Source organism: Mesocricetus auratus, unplaced genomic scaffold (genome assembly GCF_017639785.1).
Source record: "Mesocricetus auratus isolate SY011 unplaced genomic scaffold, BCM_Maur_2.0 Super-Scaffold_100010, whole genome shotgun sequence".
NCBI classification, from domain to species: domain Eukaryota; kingdom Metazoa; phylum Chordata; class Mammalia; order Rodentia; family Cricetidae; genus Mesocricetus; species Mesocricetus auratus.
This window is the reverse complement of record NW_024429194.1, coordinates 59,966,477-59,983,051: the sequence shown is the minus strand read 5'-3', so window position 1 is coordinate 59,983,051 and position 16,575 is coordinate 59,966,477.

Genomic DNA, 16,575 nt, shown 5'->3' with positions numbered 1-16,575 from the left:
TTGAGTTACATTGATTCTTCTGTGCAGGTTGTAAAATGGTATAAAAGAATCTGAATGCCTCTGATTTAGCCTATTTTCCAGAGACTGGCTGTTACTTTGCCATCAGCTTAGAGGCTGAAGCTCTGTCTACTCTATTTTAGCGGCTGCCAATGCCCCACTGGTTAGGCTGTGGCATGGCAGGACTTCCCATTCCATCAGCAACTGTTCTATGACTGCCACCAAATGTAGTTTTTAACTAAGTCTCTATCATTCTATCTATCGATAAAGACTCCGGAATGAGCTGTTGGGTTGAAAACCTGCTAGCTCAGAGAGGCAGAGAAGCAAGCAGTTAAAACAGGAAGAGAGTGTCTGGCAGTCCCAAGTCAAAAAGACCACCAAACTCTACTACTTCCTATGGGTCTCTCTGTCTCTTCCTGACTCCCTCATACTCTCTATGGCTAACTCCTGTCAACTAGTTGCTGCCTCCACCTTCTGACTCAAGGTTGGTTTTATTTACACAGTCTCAGGGTTCACAGTGTGATCAAACGTCCCTCAACAACTGGCAAACTTTAAATGAGAAGATATTGTTTGTTCTTGCAAAGTAAAATAAGTTCATTTACAAAGCTGGGGAGATGGCTAGTGGGGGGGACCACAGTATGGATGCCCATATTCATATAAATACATAAACAGTGGGCAGATGTGGTGGCCCATCAATCCTAGGCCTCTGGGGAAAGAGGCAGAGGGATCCCAGAGCAAGCTAGATAACTAAAGTAGCTGAATAAGTGTAAGCTCATTGAGGGTCCTTGCCTTGATACATAAGATAAAAAGCAATCAAGAAAGACACCTGGCAGCAGCCTCTGGCATCCACCCACATGTGCTACCACACATGAACGTGCATACATACATATATACACAACACAAATATGAGGGGGAAAAGGAATCTCCCTGTTTCCTGAAATAAAGGCTGATTGCTGCATGTCACAATGTACAAAAGTGGGGCTGAACAAAGTTAATGGAGTGAAAAATGTAACTTACCCTAGATTCTCCTTTAGGAACTGAAACAGCTCAATAGCTGACATATTTAATATGTACACTGTGCCTCAAATGCATATACTGTTCTCATATAACAAATAGTCACTCATTTTGGAAACATGGATCTCAAAGGTCTTTTCTGGTACACTCAGAGACTGTATCCTTCTTATTCTGCAGCATAAAATGAACAATATAGTTTGCTCTTTTAAAGTCTTTGATTTCACATGTACCATACAAATCAAAACTTCATTTTTATGGATGATGTTTTAACTAACTGAGCACCAATTCTTTCCATTCAAAAACTATACTTTCTTATATTAAGTGCATACTAAAAATTGCTAAATTTGGCATCATTTTAGAGGGTTTTCAGTAGGAAATAACTTTTCTGAGCTATTCATGTTCAGCTGCAGAACAAGTCTGTCTTTATGAAAATGCTTGCAGGGCTGGAGAGATGATTCAGTGGCTAAGAATACTTGCTGCTGTTGCAGAGGACTAGCGCTCAGTTCCTATCACCCACAGGGGGCAGCTCACAACCTTCTAAACTCCAGCTGTAGGTGATCAGGCACCCTCTTCTGGCCTCCAAGGGCATCTACACACACATCCACATAACCACACACACACATAGACACAAATGTGAAATAAATCTTTAGGAGCTGAATATATGCTATGCGGAACTGCTATTAGCAGTTGGTGGCTGCTAGGGAGGTAAAGTCACTTTCTTTGGAAGGGTGGTTACTCGCAGGCTCCCCACAACCCAGAAGATGACCCGTGTGTAAGAGCAGCACTAGCTGAACTTGATAGATTAAATTTTTCTAATTAATTAAAAAATTGGGAGGATATGGAATTGGAGATGTGATGAGGGTTCTTGAGGGAGTTGTAGGGAAAGACTGAGGGGTGGGTAAAACCAAGATATATTGTCTACATGTGTGAACCTTGAAAAGAATAAAAGTTAATAATGTTTTTAAATATAAGGAGCTTAAAAAAGGCATTCTAAGTTCAGACATGAGGCTTAATTTAATCACTCGATTCCTTGTCACCTGAATTTGTGGGAACCGTGAATTTATGGGAAAGCTGCTGTTGTCCTAAGAATGAATACCCTTACACCTCTGCTCGTGAATTTTGATCTAGCCAGAACTAGAAATGTGGTCAACATGGAGGAGACACCTGCTCCACAACGTAGGAAAGTCCTCCTGTGACCCTTTATTTCATCACTTTCATGACATGGAACTATTACCTACTCTTTTAAACTCGCAAAATGGAATCAGAGTTTGTGTGTCCTTACCTCTGTTGTCAAAGACAGCTCTTCATACTCCAGTCTTACAGGAAAAATAGTCACATGCCCTAACAAGCAAACTATTTCCCTTCATCACCAGTCACCTAAGCTATAGACAACTTTGGACCCAGCCTTACAGTGGTTAGAGGTAGAAAAAGAAGGAAAAGAATAAAACAGGATAAGAATTCACTGCCATGGTGATAGTGAGAAGAACAGTAAATCATATGCAGAATGTGGCCCACAGCATGGGCAAGCATTTGAAGGACCATCTGTTTCCTAACCCTGCCTGGGGAACCTGCCAAGACCCAGTGATGAATTCTCCAATCACCTGGCAGCTTGGGGATTTAGTCTAGAGAATACTTAAGACATTCCACTTCCATGAATGAGAGACAAGGCTGCAGTTCTACTCTCTGGCGGGCTGTCCCACAGTCATATCCTCTAGTTCTACTCTCGTGCGGGTTGCCTCACAGTTCTGCCCTGTTGCTGCTGTTTTCTGCACGGTATCCTCCCCCAAAAAGTGAGACTTCCCTGTCTTAAGAAAGAGATTGAAACAAACTCTTTGTGAATGTGTTCCATAACATCAGATATATGCCCCTAGAAGTCACAGCCCCACACTTTTGTCAACTTTCTTAAAATATTCAAATGCTAACAGAAACCCACCAAGAAAATTCAGTGGTTACATTCCATAGGTCTAAGATCCCAATGATTTTTCCAACTTTTGAATCTCGTGATATCTATTTTATTCTTTAACACTTAAAAGGTAAGTATAAGATGAAAGGGAACTAATCCCTAAGTGGGAGTAGATCTCACTCTGGAAGTAGCTGGGAAAATTCACTCTAGATATAGCTGGGAAAAGTCAACTTTCACATTCTTATTAACTCACATTTTAATATTTTAATAAGCTCAAACACTGGCTAGAGGAAAAGAGGTCTACCTGTTTGTACTCTATTTCACATCTCTTCTTAGTTTTATGTGAGTCCCATTTACAACCAGAGATAAACATTAGTCAATTGTGGCTTACTATCTGTCTGCTGTCTGCTGAGTGAAGGGAATTTGGCAAGAAATGCTGTGGATAACAGAAAATTCAAAGTGCAGTCCCCTAGACTACAACAACACAAACCAGCTCCTAATCTACAAAGAAGGATTAACCGTAGAGTTGAGAAATAGCTACTCTTCATTCTTCTAACCCTGGAACGTCACATTGCTCTGCTGTCTCTAGTCTGAAGATAGTATAGTTTATAGGCACGAGAACTATATTGCCAGGATTCTTTCAATGTTTCTGTTACAGTGGCAAGATATCCTATGCTCTTCATAGAATGCAGGACTCTCAGCACAGTACAAACTCCCCAATGCCAACCTGCCCTTACAGCCTTCAAAGACATTTTATTCTGTATGCTGAATTTTCACTCTTTTCCAGCCATATATGTTATAGTCCCTGTCTTTGAAGGCCATCTCTCTGCATTTTGTATTGTTAGTCAGAATGAATCCCTACTTGGGCTTACTTCCTAATGACAAGTTCCCATGACAAGCAAGCCTATGCGATTGCTTAAACCGTTACTGATTATTACTGTGTTCACTTCTCAAGGGCAAATCCTGTAGCAAAAGACTTACAATGTTCCTGAGCAATGGATGGAGACCTTAACCTGCATACAGTAGACAATGTAATACAAAAGGTAGCTCAGGATATGGACTGAATGTGGACCTTAACATTTATACAGTCAACAAAGCAATGTAAAAGACAGCTCAGGATACGGACTGAGAAACACTGAAAAGATTTTAAAGAATGATGAGGCATTCCCTTAGGTTCTCCATAAAAAGCTTTTTTTTCCTTTAAAACATGAGTACTTTTGGAAATGGATGTTACGAAATGAACTTTCTTTATTTTCACCGAATTCTTATTTTTCACTTTAAAATATATATAACTATATGTTTTTAAAACATCGGTTATCCTTATTTATGATGTGCAGCTAGGAAACCAGAGAAAAACACACCAATTGGTTGTCCAGAGCCAAATGGTCAACCCTGGAAACATTTATACAGGTAGCATTAGGTAGGCTGAAAATGTTATATTTTAGTAATATATATGTTAATGCATATATATGCATGCAATAACAATTTGTTTAAAAAAAAGGAGAGTCCATGAATTTCAATACACCCATTCAGTACCCTATTGGTGTACCCTTGTGGATATGCTGACATTTATTAGTTTTTTCAGGATAATTGCTTAATATGTGTGATATCTCAGTTTCCATGTCTAGAAAATAATAATAGTTTTAAGTACTTCACAGAAGTACTTAAAGACAGACCAGCATAAGTTAGTTTAGTTAGTTAGTTAGTTAGTTAGCTAACTAGCTAGCTAGTTCCTGGGTCATGGGAAATTCTTCAAGTATTAATGTCAATTATCAATTTTCAATTGAGATTACTGTCAATATCACTATTACTATTTGGAAAATAGGACTGACCACGAAAAATAAAGGAAAACCACATTTAAAAAGTCTAATGATGCCCATGTGTGTGATTCATTACCTTTTAATAATTTCTGCATTAGAATGTAAGACTATTGTCTCCTTCAGAATGCCCTATACCTAGGCCACTGGGAGCCATCAAACAAGCACATATTTTTAAATTTCTTAACATCAGTTTTAGCACATTTTGCCACAGATTATATTCTTATCCTCATACTCCTTAACATGAAACCAAGTTCTCCCCTCTGCCTAGTTCCTCCAGAGGATGCAGTCCTTGAATTCTTACAAGAAAATTTCCATAGGTAAAACATCTATCTGCAAGTAAACATAATGGCCCAGCTTGACCTCTAGACACATGGCTGATAAAGGATTTGAAAAAATGGTTTACACTGTTTTTACTTATGTATTAAAACCTAGTTATAAAGGAGCTATTCAGATACAAGATGTCAAGAAGAAGCAGTTAATATGTGAATGCAGCTTCTAAGGCATGGGGCATTCATCATGGTGATGCAGAACTATCCCCTCTTCCCTGTGTTGCAACAAGCATCTCACAAATCATCACAGAAGCACTGAGAGGAAGTGAACCCTGAATTATAGACACTGAAGAACCTGGCAGAATCACTTCCGGTAAACTAAGAGAGAAGAGAAGTGGGATTGACCTCCTGTCTCAACTACTAAGAGGGCTGGAGAGATGGCTCAGCAGTTAAGAGCATACATACAGTTCTTGGGTTTAGTTCCCAGTGCCAATATGGTGGCTCCCAACCAGCCCAATTGCAGTTCCAGGGCATCTGATGCCCTCTTCTGAATTCTGAGGGATTTCTGGTATATTCGTGCTGCACCTACATACATGCAGTTAAAACAATCATATGCATACAACAAAAAATAGCAATAATAATAGATTCTAAGGACAACCAAGACTGAACATGTATTAACTAGCCCTGTTTGTGTTGGTGAAGGTCGTGCTCAGCAGAAAAACGTGTTTGGAGATTGAGTAATGTCTACATTATAAGAGTATTTTCAGGCTCCACAATATTCTTAAGTGGTTAAGGTTTTCCTACCATCTTCAGGCTATTGATCTCAAGTGTTAATTGAAATTCATTTTCTTTAAAAGTGCTATTTGACTGTAAAGGTAATGGCTGTGAATGCGCATGACAAGAAGAGACTGTTAAGTTTCTTAATCCTTTGCCCTGAGCCTGGAACTTGTAAGAAGACAAGGCAGGAGGCAGGGGCAATGTTTATGTCACTCGAAACAGGGCTGCGGCTGTTTTGCGTCAAACGAATGGTTGTAAAACTGTACAAAGCTTAGTTCAAAATACCTAAAAGCCGGCTCCCTGTGCGTTGAGAAGGAACAGCCACCTTCTTAAAAATGGTTCTAAGCTATTTACTGGCCAGCGTTTTAATGTGGCCATGATCTAAAGTTTTAATCACTAAAGATAAGGCTCTTAATGCCTTTGAAAAGTCCAAAACCCTGCAGCAACTGAGCAGCTGGGTATGATTAAAAATGTAAATAGGCTCAGGAGACAGATTCCATTTCCAGGCCCTCTGTTTATGAATCACCCACCCAGAGACATAATTCTAGGGGAAAGAGAATTTCCTTCCAAAGCAAAAAATACATTAAGTCACAGCGGTGGTCTGCAGCATTGTGCTGCACAACCAGGCTCAGCTTTCTTTGCCATAAGATCTTTGTAATGTTGATGTGTAATCAGGAAACGTGGGCTTCTCTGGCTTTCATTTTCATGGGAAAGGAAAATATTAAGGCTGCCTTTCCAGCACTTGCAACTTGGGCTCCAGATCTTGCTGTGGCAGATGAAAGATTTTTTTTTTATCCAGGAAGCTGTATGCTTGGTGGTAAAACGCAGCATGTTACAGAAGGGTGTGCAAACCAAGATTAGGCCAGCCAGCTGTTTACATGACCTCTGTGATCCAGAGGCAAGTGTTTGGTTTAAAGATCAAGACAGAATCCACTCTAATCTGAAGTGGCTGAGACTGCACAGGGTGGCACAGGAGTCACCCAGCTGTCACCTACTGCCAGAAGCCAACCCTTAATCTCCCTACTCACTGAGGACAAAGATAAGTGAACATCAACCCAGGTAAAACTGAGTTACCTGAAATCAGGCGCTCTGACCAAAGCTGAAGAGAAAGACAAGTTACTTCAAACACAAACAGTACCTCAAACACACAGCCAAATATATACCTGCAAAATACACACACACACATACACACACACACACACACACATACACATGCACACGCACACTCGTGCACACACTACTATGCCTGGTCACGGCTGTTTTTCCTTTCCCTCTCAGATAGTGTGATACTGAGAAAAGTAAATGCATACATAGTATTAACATGTAAAAAGAATTGACATGCTACATTCAAATCAGACATGGAAAATCTGTAGCTATTAATTCTTAAAAGTACTCTGAATAGCATATGATATGAAGCATAAAAAGAATAACCCCTAGAGACTACGGTGGACTTTAATAATCATACCTAAATTGAAATGACGAGACTTGCACTATTTCATCTTTTTATAATCACCCTGGACCCTGAATAGCAGCCATGTAGGATAGACTCACCATCACCATCCCCACCATTTCACTGACCTCCTGTAGAACACAGTCGCAACTGCACATGTGATGAAGGCGTGCCATGTAAATCTTGACACAGCTAACTATCCAGACTGTCCTGAGATATCCAGGCTTGTGAGTCAGCAGTGTGTTTTGCTATAACAAATTGAATTGTTTATTTAACACTCCGTTTACCTTTTGTTGCTGACATCTAACCTGGAAATAACAAAGCAAAGAGTAAGTGAGCAGAGCCCCAGCCAAATACTCTACAAAGCTAGTTTTCACAGCTGCTGTCGTTACCTGAAAGCCAGGATTGTTCTTTGCCTTCTTGAAGTCTTATGTAAAACTTCATGGTGTTCTCTCTTACCCAGAGATACATTTTCTCTGTGTCTTCTTTGAAGTCTTATGTAAAACTTCATGGTGTTCTCTCTTACCCAGAGATACATTTTCTCTGTGTCTTTGGTTTTGCTATGTTTGCTTCAAGACAAAATTATGGTAACAAAATGACACCATTTTGGTGCCATGGAATTACAGAGACACCTTATACTTTGAGTTTTTGGGCTTACCTTTACTACTAAGTCATGCACCCCAGCCATTGAAAATTACATGTCTAATTGCCCAACTAAAGCTGAAGGATTAAAGTAACAAAAGGTCATTGCTAATTAGTTAATACTATCTCTGAGAAGTCATTAAGATGAGAGGCAAATTACTACTTCTAATTGGGAGGAAGAGTAGCATGCTAATAATTATAAAAATTCAGATTTAGCTACCCCTTAATTACTCAAAATTTTTCCCTTACTGGTAAAATGTAAAATTAAAGTAAAACATAAGCTTTAAAATACCCTTTTACAGGACTGAATTTGTGACAAGATAATTTAATTAACCAATTATTTTTCAAGAGACTTTCCCTAATTAAATCACTGAAGCTTTCATGGTTATGAAATAACTGAAACAGACTAGAAAACCTAAAGAATTTTAAAATCATTTTCTCTCTACTTCAAACCACAGTTTTATGGAAACTTGAAGATGGCAAGAGTGCATAGAGTATATTTGTTTTAGAATTATAATTCAGGCAGAAAAAAACAAAAGCTAAATCATGTTCAATATCAGGCACTCAATGAAATCAAGCAGAATGGATGCTTCTTTTCCTGTCTTAGAAGCAAATACGTAAAATAACAGTAGAGCGGGTTCCCAGTGCTTTTAAAGATGCCCATACAGATCCCAAACAGTAATTTACTTCTCTCTCATGTATTCAAGACCAAAAGACATGTGATTTGAGACTGAAATAAATACAACACAAGCAAAGCAAAACGTAGGTTTAAATTTAGAGAGCAAGTGACATATTTCCATCAATGAGTCTAAAAAGCAATTTAACACAATTTATTTTTGAACATTTTGCACTTCGTTTTACTTTGCAAGGAACACTCTGTGTAATCAAACTGTTCCTTGGTTGTTATTAATGTACTCTAGCACTACCATGTACTCATCAAACTGGACATTTAGAAAGGTCAAATGGTCAATTAATCACTAATGTAGCTTTACCATCATGTACCTGCAACACTGTTTATGAAAGCTTAGCTTCTGGGTTAAGAAGATAAATATGAACGTGAACGATTCATTAAACCAGTGGTTTTTTTTTTCAGTCTTTATATACCAAAGCAGCCATTTCTCAGCGGTTGGGATATGATAAAATGTATAACAACACAAACATTCTGTTAATACACATGATAATGTCCACAGTTCTAATCCCCTGATATATTTTACATATGCAATTAGAAGGTAAATATTTAAATTTTCATTCTAGAAAGTCCTGCATTATCATCTTGAAATCATATCAGTCAAAGCACTTCAAAGTTATAATTCTCTGTTTTTAATTAAAGAAAGTTTTATCTTCCTATTTCCAGTCTTTTCCAACAAGGCTCTTAGCCACATCTGTCTCTCTGCTCTCATCACCTAATCTCTGTGGAGCCTCCCGAGAGCTCTAGGAACTGGACCAGCAGAGCTCATCTGTGCTCCATACACAAGCGAGTGCACATTCCACCCGTCTACCTGGAAAACATGCTGTTCTTTCAGCTCCCCGGACATCCCCTCTATTTCAATGCCTGATCACAGCACCACTTGCTCTGTTCACGCTTCCCGGTGCCTCAGAATTATGGGCTGCTTCTTCTTTGCTGTCAGAGATTTGAACTGTGGTTCATTGTCGGTGTTTCATAACTGCTACATTCAATGTTCCTTAAGAAGGAGACTCTTTTCTCCAACCCAGGAGTCAACCTTAAACTCATGTACATTGGAGCAACCCTAAATGGACTCAGTAGGTCACACACACACACACACACACAAATAATAATAATAATAATTACAGAAGATGTTATGGATGTTAAAGGGAGCAGGGACATATTTTGGAGTTGGGGTGTTATGAGAAGGGTGGAAATAACACAAAATAGTACTCATGTCAGAAATTCTCAAAAATTACAAAATATTAAAAAGAGTGAGAACCCTTAATTACCTTTTTTTTCACAGTATTAAAGACTAACCCTAGAATTTCCAATTTGTAGGCAAATACCCTACCACTAAGTGCCTTTATTTGAAACGGTTTCATTACACTGCCCAATAGGTTTCGAACTCACATTGTTGGCAGCCTCTCAAGAAGTTCTACCAGCATAATCCATTAGGTACACATTTCAACACATGTCTCTGAAAAGAGAAAGGGAATGGGGGAACAGGAAGAAGAAAAGGAAACCGAGGAAAAAAGAGGATAGATGAGTAGGTGGCTCAGATCCGCCATCCAGGCTGGCACAGGCAGACCCTAAGGGTGGCCAATGACAAGTTCTGGGCCCACCTGGGCACCAGTGTCACTTAAAACGAACCTCCTCACCGCACTGAGACCTCACCTCAGAGTAAACTCAGCCAGGGGGGCTGAAGATACACCTCAGTGGTGCTGTCCCTGATGACCATTCCTGAGTGTGATCCTCCTTCACTCGCCAGTACCCTAACATGATAGTTCCAATCGTTTTTCCTGGCGCTGGGGTGGGGGGGCGATTACTGGAAATACAAATCATCACAAGATTCGACATGTTGGTCATCAGCAAAGCACAGACACAGGAAGACACTTGAAATGCATATACCAATATAAGTCTTTAATATTTGCAATGGGAGCAGCTAAGAAGTCATATATATATTGCATAAACACCCATTTGAACTGAGCATTGGGACATAGGAATCAGAGCTATTACTTAAAAGTGACAAAATCAGGAAGATCTAGTTTGTGTTTTACCAAAACTTGCATTACTGGGCTTCCTAAATAGACAAAGCCGAAAAGTTTATAGAGATGGAAAGAAAACCATACTGGTATTAAAGACGTTTCAAACAGACTCCAACATTTATTTGGGGCAACTGTTTCCCAGGGATGAATTGCTTCACAATAATGAGGTCAAGCACACTGGATGGTTCTCCAGAGGCCTTCTCTATTCACAAGGTCTTTCAAAATCAAGTGGGAGTGGAGGAGGAGGCTAGGGAACGGCTCCTGCATGAGCCAAATGCATTCTCAGAGCACTAACATCTGTTTCAGTTTACATAGTTGAAGTATGACACTGCACATGGAAATTAAACCCAGGCACCAGGCCGAAAACGCAGCCTTTGTGCAAAAAATCTGCGTCTACAGCTGGAAATGCTAGAGATTCACCTCCTACAGAGTATAATATCGTGTGAGCCACCAATGACCCCACTCTCAGAAACCCAGATGTCACAAAGCATCATCCTAACTCTCATGAAACTTTTTTAGGAGAGGAATTTAAGATGCGTTTCTCTAGAAAAGGGGTTTAAAAACCAAATATCTTTATCATTACTTTAGTCTAAGAACTTCCTACTCTATTTCATTTCCCAAGTTTCTTTGTTGTTTAGGTAGATTATCCTAATACTTTTCAGTTCAGATAGGTTCTGGTAGATACATACACGCAAACCATCGACTGCAATGACGTGCCTTTGCTGCCCCCAAGTGGTCTTCTTGTATTTCTACAGTTACGGTTGAAGTTTTTAAGCGATCGCGTCTTCACGTTTGATTCTGAAGCGCTTTACATCGCCTCAGACTTTAGACAGGAAAGGACTGCTAAAGACTCGAAGACTGAAGGATCTGTTCACAGATACTTTGCACAGTAAAAAACAATTGATAAATTAATAGTAAGTAGGAGCCAACAGCACAAGAAGTACATATTATCTTGGGTCAAAACATGAACAAATAGAGTATAATGTGCAGCCATTCAAGAGTTACTGTAAAAGTCGTTGGCAATGTGTTAGCACCCATTGAGAGTATTTAAATGTTGCGAGCAGAAACTAGGAAGGTTCGTGCAAACATTCACAGAGGAGAACTGAGACGCCACGTACCTACTGGAAAGAGTAGATACAAACTATTTGAAAGTAAATTATCTCCAAAACTGGAAGTAATCTAGTCGGTCATGTCCTCTAATCCTGTACTCTGACGAGGCGATTTAAAACTACAGAGCCCCGAAATGAAAGAAAAGCAGACAATGCCCACCACGTCTCCTGGAGAAAAAGTTTAGAAGTTTAGAAGTTTAACAAGTTTAGAAAACTAACAAAATGGAGTTTGCACGGACGAGAAACCTGCTCTCGGTGTTTTACTTAGGCCTTGTGTCCTGATGAGGTGCGCTGTGAGAGTGAGAACCTCCCAGAAAGCAAAGAAACTCGACTCCCACAGTTCAGCACAGCTCTGCTGAACCACCCGGAAACACAGGGTAGCACAAAGGACGAGGATTCGGGACAGCTGCCTGGGGAATGAGTCTCGGAGGCAAGCACGAAACTCCAGAACTTGACCTGTTTTCTCAGAAAATTATTGGTACTTTTAATGGCTTAATGTGGACTAGATATTACCGGATGTCCTTCTTTCCTTTCTTTCTTTTTTTAATGGAGTCATGGAGCACCACAAAAAAATAAAGAATCCTCACAGTAAGGCTCAAATAGCAACTTCTCAGTCCTCACACATGTGAAGTGGCAGGAAATGTACGTAGCCCTCCAGAGAGAATAGCAATTCTAAAAAACCCACACTAAACTTCACACTGTAACTCAGTGTGTTTTCCTCGTTGTAATGCTGTAGGCCCGATGTTGGTAATCATGACAAAGGCGGGGTTTCCCACTGCGGTTCAGAAGGGCACAGCGCCCTCTCACGGCCAAACGGCTTCCTGCCACCTTTGAGATCTCTAAGAGCCGTTGAGGGTTCAAACCAGACAAGACCCCTGGAGCTATTTGCAATTGACAGCTGCTAGCAAAGGGGAAATCAGTTTTCTTCCACTGAGTGTCACTGGGATATCAGCCACACTCCAGGGCGGGCCCCATGCCCAGGAGTAATTGGCCAACACAAACTGAACTCCATGTTTTGGGCGATGTTGCTTGTTTGTTGTAGGGGGCGCTGTTTATTTTGGGGGGGATGCTTTTTGTTCCACTTTTCTGTTGTTGCTGTATTTTTTTTTTTTTTTGGTCTTACTGGGTTTTCGTTTCCGATTTTCATTTTCTGTTTTGTTTGGAAATTTTTGGAAAGAAAGTATGAAGTTGGGTGGGTGAGTGGGGAGAAACTGGAAAGAGTTTGGAAAAGGAGGAAATGTGACCAAAATATTTTTTAATGTTGAAAAATAATGCTTAGGAAACTTTAAGTCTTTTGCTTTACTCCAAAGGAGGAAATATATGACGAGGGGGGGGGGGGTGTTATTGGTCCTGCCTCAACTGAATGTGCCAGGCTTTGTTGAAGTGGGTGCAGGGTGGGTTGGGGGAGGTGGGTAGACGGGAGGATGAGAGGGAGAGGGAACTGTGCTTAGTGTGTAAAATGAATTTTAAAAAAAATTTTTTAAATCCCATACCCCCTCCCCCCCAAAAAACTGTAGAAGAAAATAAAAAGTCTTTTGCCACCTAGTGGCCACTGCTTAGTCAAGGGAAGCAGCAACATTAAATAGAAAAGTCTTTTTGTTTTTTGTTTTTTTGTTTTTTGTTTTTTTGAGACAGGGTTTCTCTGTATTGTTTCAGAGGTTGTCCTGGAACTTGCTCTGTAGACCAAGCTGGCCTCGAACTCACAGAGATCCGCCTGCCTCTGCCTCCCGAGTGCTGGGATTAAAGGCGTGCGCCACCAACGCCCGGCTTTGTTTTCTTTTTTATTTACTCTTCTCTCATATAATACATCCTGACGGAAGTTTCCCCCATGCCTCCCCTCCTCTTCTCCCAGTCGCCCACACACACACCTCCCCACGCCCCCAGATCCACACCTCCTCCAAGCTACAGAGCTGTAACATACATGCAGAGGGCTAGGTCAGACCCATGCAGGCTCCCCGATTCTTGGTTCAGTCTCTGTGAACCCTATGGGTCCTGCTTAACTGAGCCTGTGGACCATGTTCTTGTACTATCCTTATCTCCCTCTGGTTCCTACAATCCGTCCTCCCCTCTTCCACAGTATCCCCTGAGCTCTGCCTAATATTTGGCTATCAGTTGCTGGATGAAGCCTCGGTGATGAAGACTATGGTTACTGTCTACTGGTAGAGCCAAGTGTCACTAGGAATCAGTTCATCTGGTTTTTTTTTTCACTCATGTTTGGCTCTATTTTGAGTCTCAGGGCTATCCAGCCTCTGGGTCCTGGCCCTCAGGGGTGGGCTCCGTCTAGTGCCATGGGTCTCGAGTTGGACCAGTCATTGGTTGTCCTCTCCTGCAATTCTGTACCACCTTTTACCCTTGCACATCTTGCAGGCAGGACAAACTGTAGGTCAAAGGTTTTGTGGCTGCATTTGTGTATTAGTAAGGGTTCTCTAGAGTCACAGAACTTATGGAATGTAGATGTGTGTGTATACGTGGAATTTATTGGAACGATATACAGGCTGCAGTTCAACTAATCCAGCAATGCTGGCTGTGAATGGGAAATGCAAGAATCAAGCAGTTGCTCACTCCCACAAAGCTGGCTGTCTCAGCTGCTCTTCTGTCCATCCTTGAACCCTGAAGGTGTAGACCCAATGCCAGTGGAGGAATGGATGTACTGGCAAGGCAAAGGCAAGCAGGCAAAGAAGGAAATCTTGCTTCTTCCATTATCCTTACACAGGCTTCCAGCAGGAGGTGTGACTCAGATTAAAGGTGTGTCTTCCCATCTCAAGATCCAGATCAAAAGTTTGTGTCTTCCAGCCTCAAGACCAGGATCACCAGTGTGACCTCCATTTCTGTATTATAATTCACTCCAGACATAGTCAAGTTGACAACTAAGAATAACCATCAAAATTGGCGTCTGAATCCATCCACTGAAAGTCTTGCCTATTACAGGAGATAATACAGGATGGTTCAGGCCCTGTATCCCCTCTGCAGAAAAGTTTTTTAAATATGTAGGCAGGATTCCAATGAGCCTCCTGCCTCAGCCTCATACATGATGTCTTATATAGAGAACTTGGGCACTCAAGAATTGTTGAATATATAGGGGGATCCTAGAACTGTACCCCATGAAGACTCAGAGACAACTGCAACCCAGTTCATAAGAATAAGGCCTGCCAAAGGGTATTTCTCTCTCTGATTACATGTAACCTCACTTAAGAAACAGAGCACTCAGACCCAGTATCTATTAACAAGTCACTGTGGCTTGCAAGTTCAGTTCCTGTAACCTAAAGTCTTAGGTGACTATATCTGGTAGATTCCAGGCTTCAGAAACTCTGTACAGTTCCTTGGGGTTTCTCTGAGACATTTTCACACAGTGTCACTTCTAAGATGCGGCCTGGGTGTCTTGAGATTTTAAAGTTATCCATTTAATTTGGTTTGATTTGACTGCTCATCTCATCTAATTGGTGCAGAAAGCATCCTCCTAAAGAGCTGTAGAGGCCTTGCTTCCAGGGCTCATGTGGAGCACACACTCAGTTGTGGAAGAGATGACACATGTCAGAAAAGACAGACTGACAGCATGTCAGAAAAGACAGACTGGCAGCTTCCTCGTCAGATGCTGATGTGGTGTTTATGGTGCATCCTTGCTCAGATGCAACTTAAAGTGAGCAGTTGTTTGAGTATACTATTGTCTCAGTTAGTGCTCTACGATTCTGAAGAGACACTGCTTTCCATTGCCTGGCCCCCATACACTTGTAGTCATAGCTTAACACAAAATTAATTTGTCCAACTTCAAGTCTCCATAGTGTATCACAATCTCCACACCATGTAAAGTCTACTTCAGAAGGAAGCCTCTTTGATAAGGGAGTAGAGATACACATATCTGTAGGTATAAGAACTTGTACTTAGAATGCAGCCAGGAAATAAAATGGCTTAGCAAAGTAACCGTAATAGATACTCCTACAAGATCTAAAACCTCACCAGCCAGGGGTGACTAGCTGGGTCATAAGTCCTCTTAGATAGTTGTTGGTTACCACCGAAACATATTGCACCAGTATTTCACCTTTATCTTGCATCCCAAGTGCGTGGTGTGTGTATTTCGCAACAGGGATTTACCTCCAACTTTTCAGAGGCAACCAAGGGTAATGGCAGGAGTCTATGTTGTTTTGGGAGTCTCTTGGACTTCCCTGGTCAATAACTTGAAAAGAGGTTTCTTGTGCATAGCACTGAGGTTTTTGTTAGATAGTCTACGGCTCTTCGGTGTAGCAATATCATCCCAAGTGGCACAATCTCACTTACAATATACACATACATAATATACATATTCTTGCATATATGATATGTAATGTTAGGTAAAAACAAAATGATATATTTCTTATGGCTTTTTCAAGCATCCTCAGTGTAACAAGAATTTTTAGGACCCAGGAGTCATAGCAGAGGTTCCCAGCACTGTTTTCAGGCTATTCCTAATCACTTGTCCTTCAAAAACCCTTGACATCAAAATGAACAGATTGCATTCTTATTGTAGACTCACTTACTGGCCAGTGCACCACTGACAGCTCAGAAGACTGATTTTCTACAGTATGAAAGGGAAGGATATCATAGGATCTTTTTTAGCATTCGTCTTTATTACGTTAGTACTACTGTTTTCCAGCATGACCTTTGTTTCTTTCTTCTTCCATCTCTTTCTTCAAATTCCCATTGACCTTACATGTTACAGACTTTTTCCAATGAAGCCTTAGCATAAAATTCCTCTTTCTTAGCCGGGCATTGGTGGCACACGCCTTTAATCCCAGCACTCGGGAGGCAGAGGCAGGAGGGTCTTGAATTCAGTGTAAGCCTGGGCTAGATAGTGAGATCCTCCACAATTAAATCTTTGTAGAAAAGCAAATATCAAAGCAACCAATCT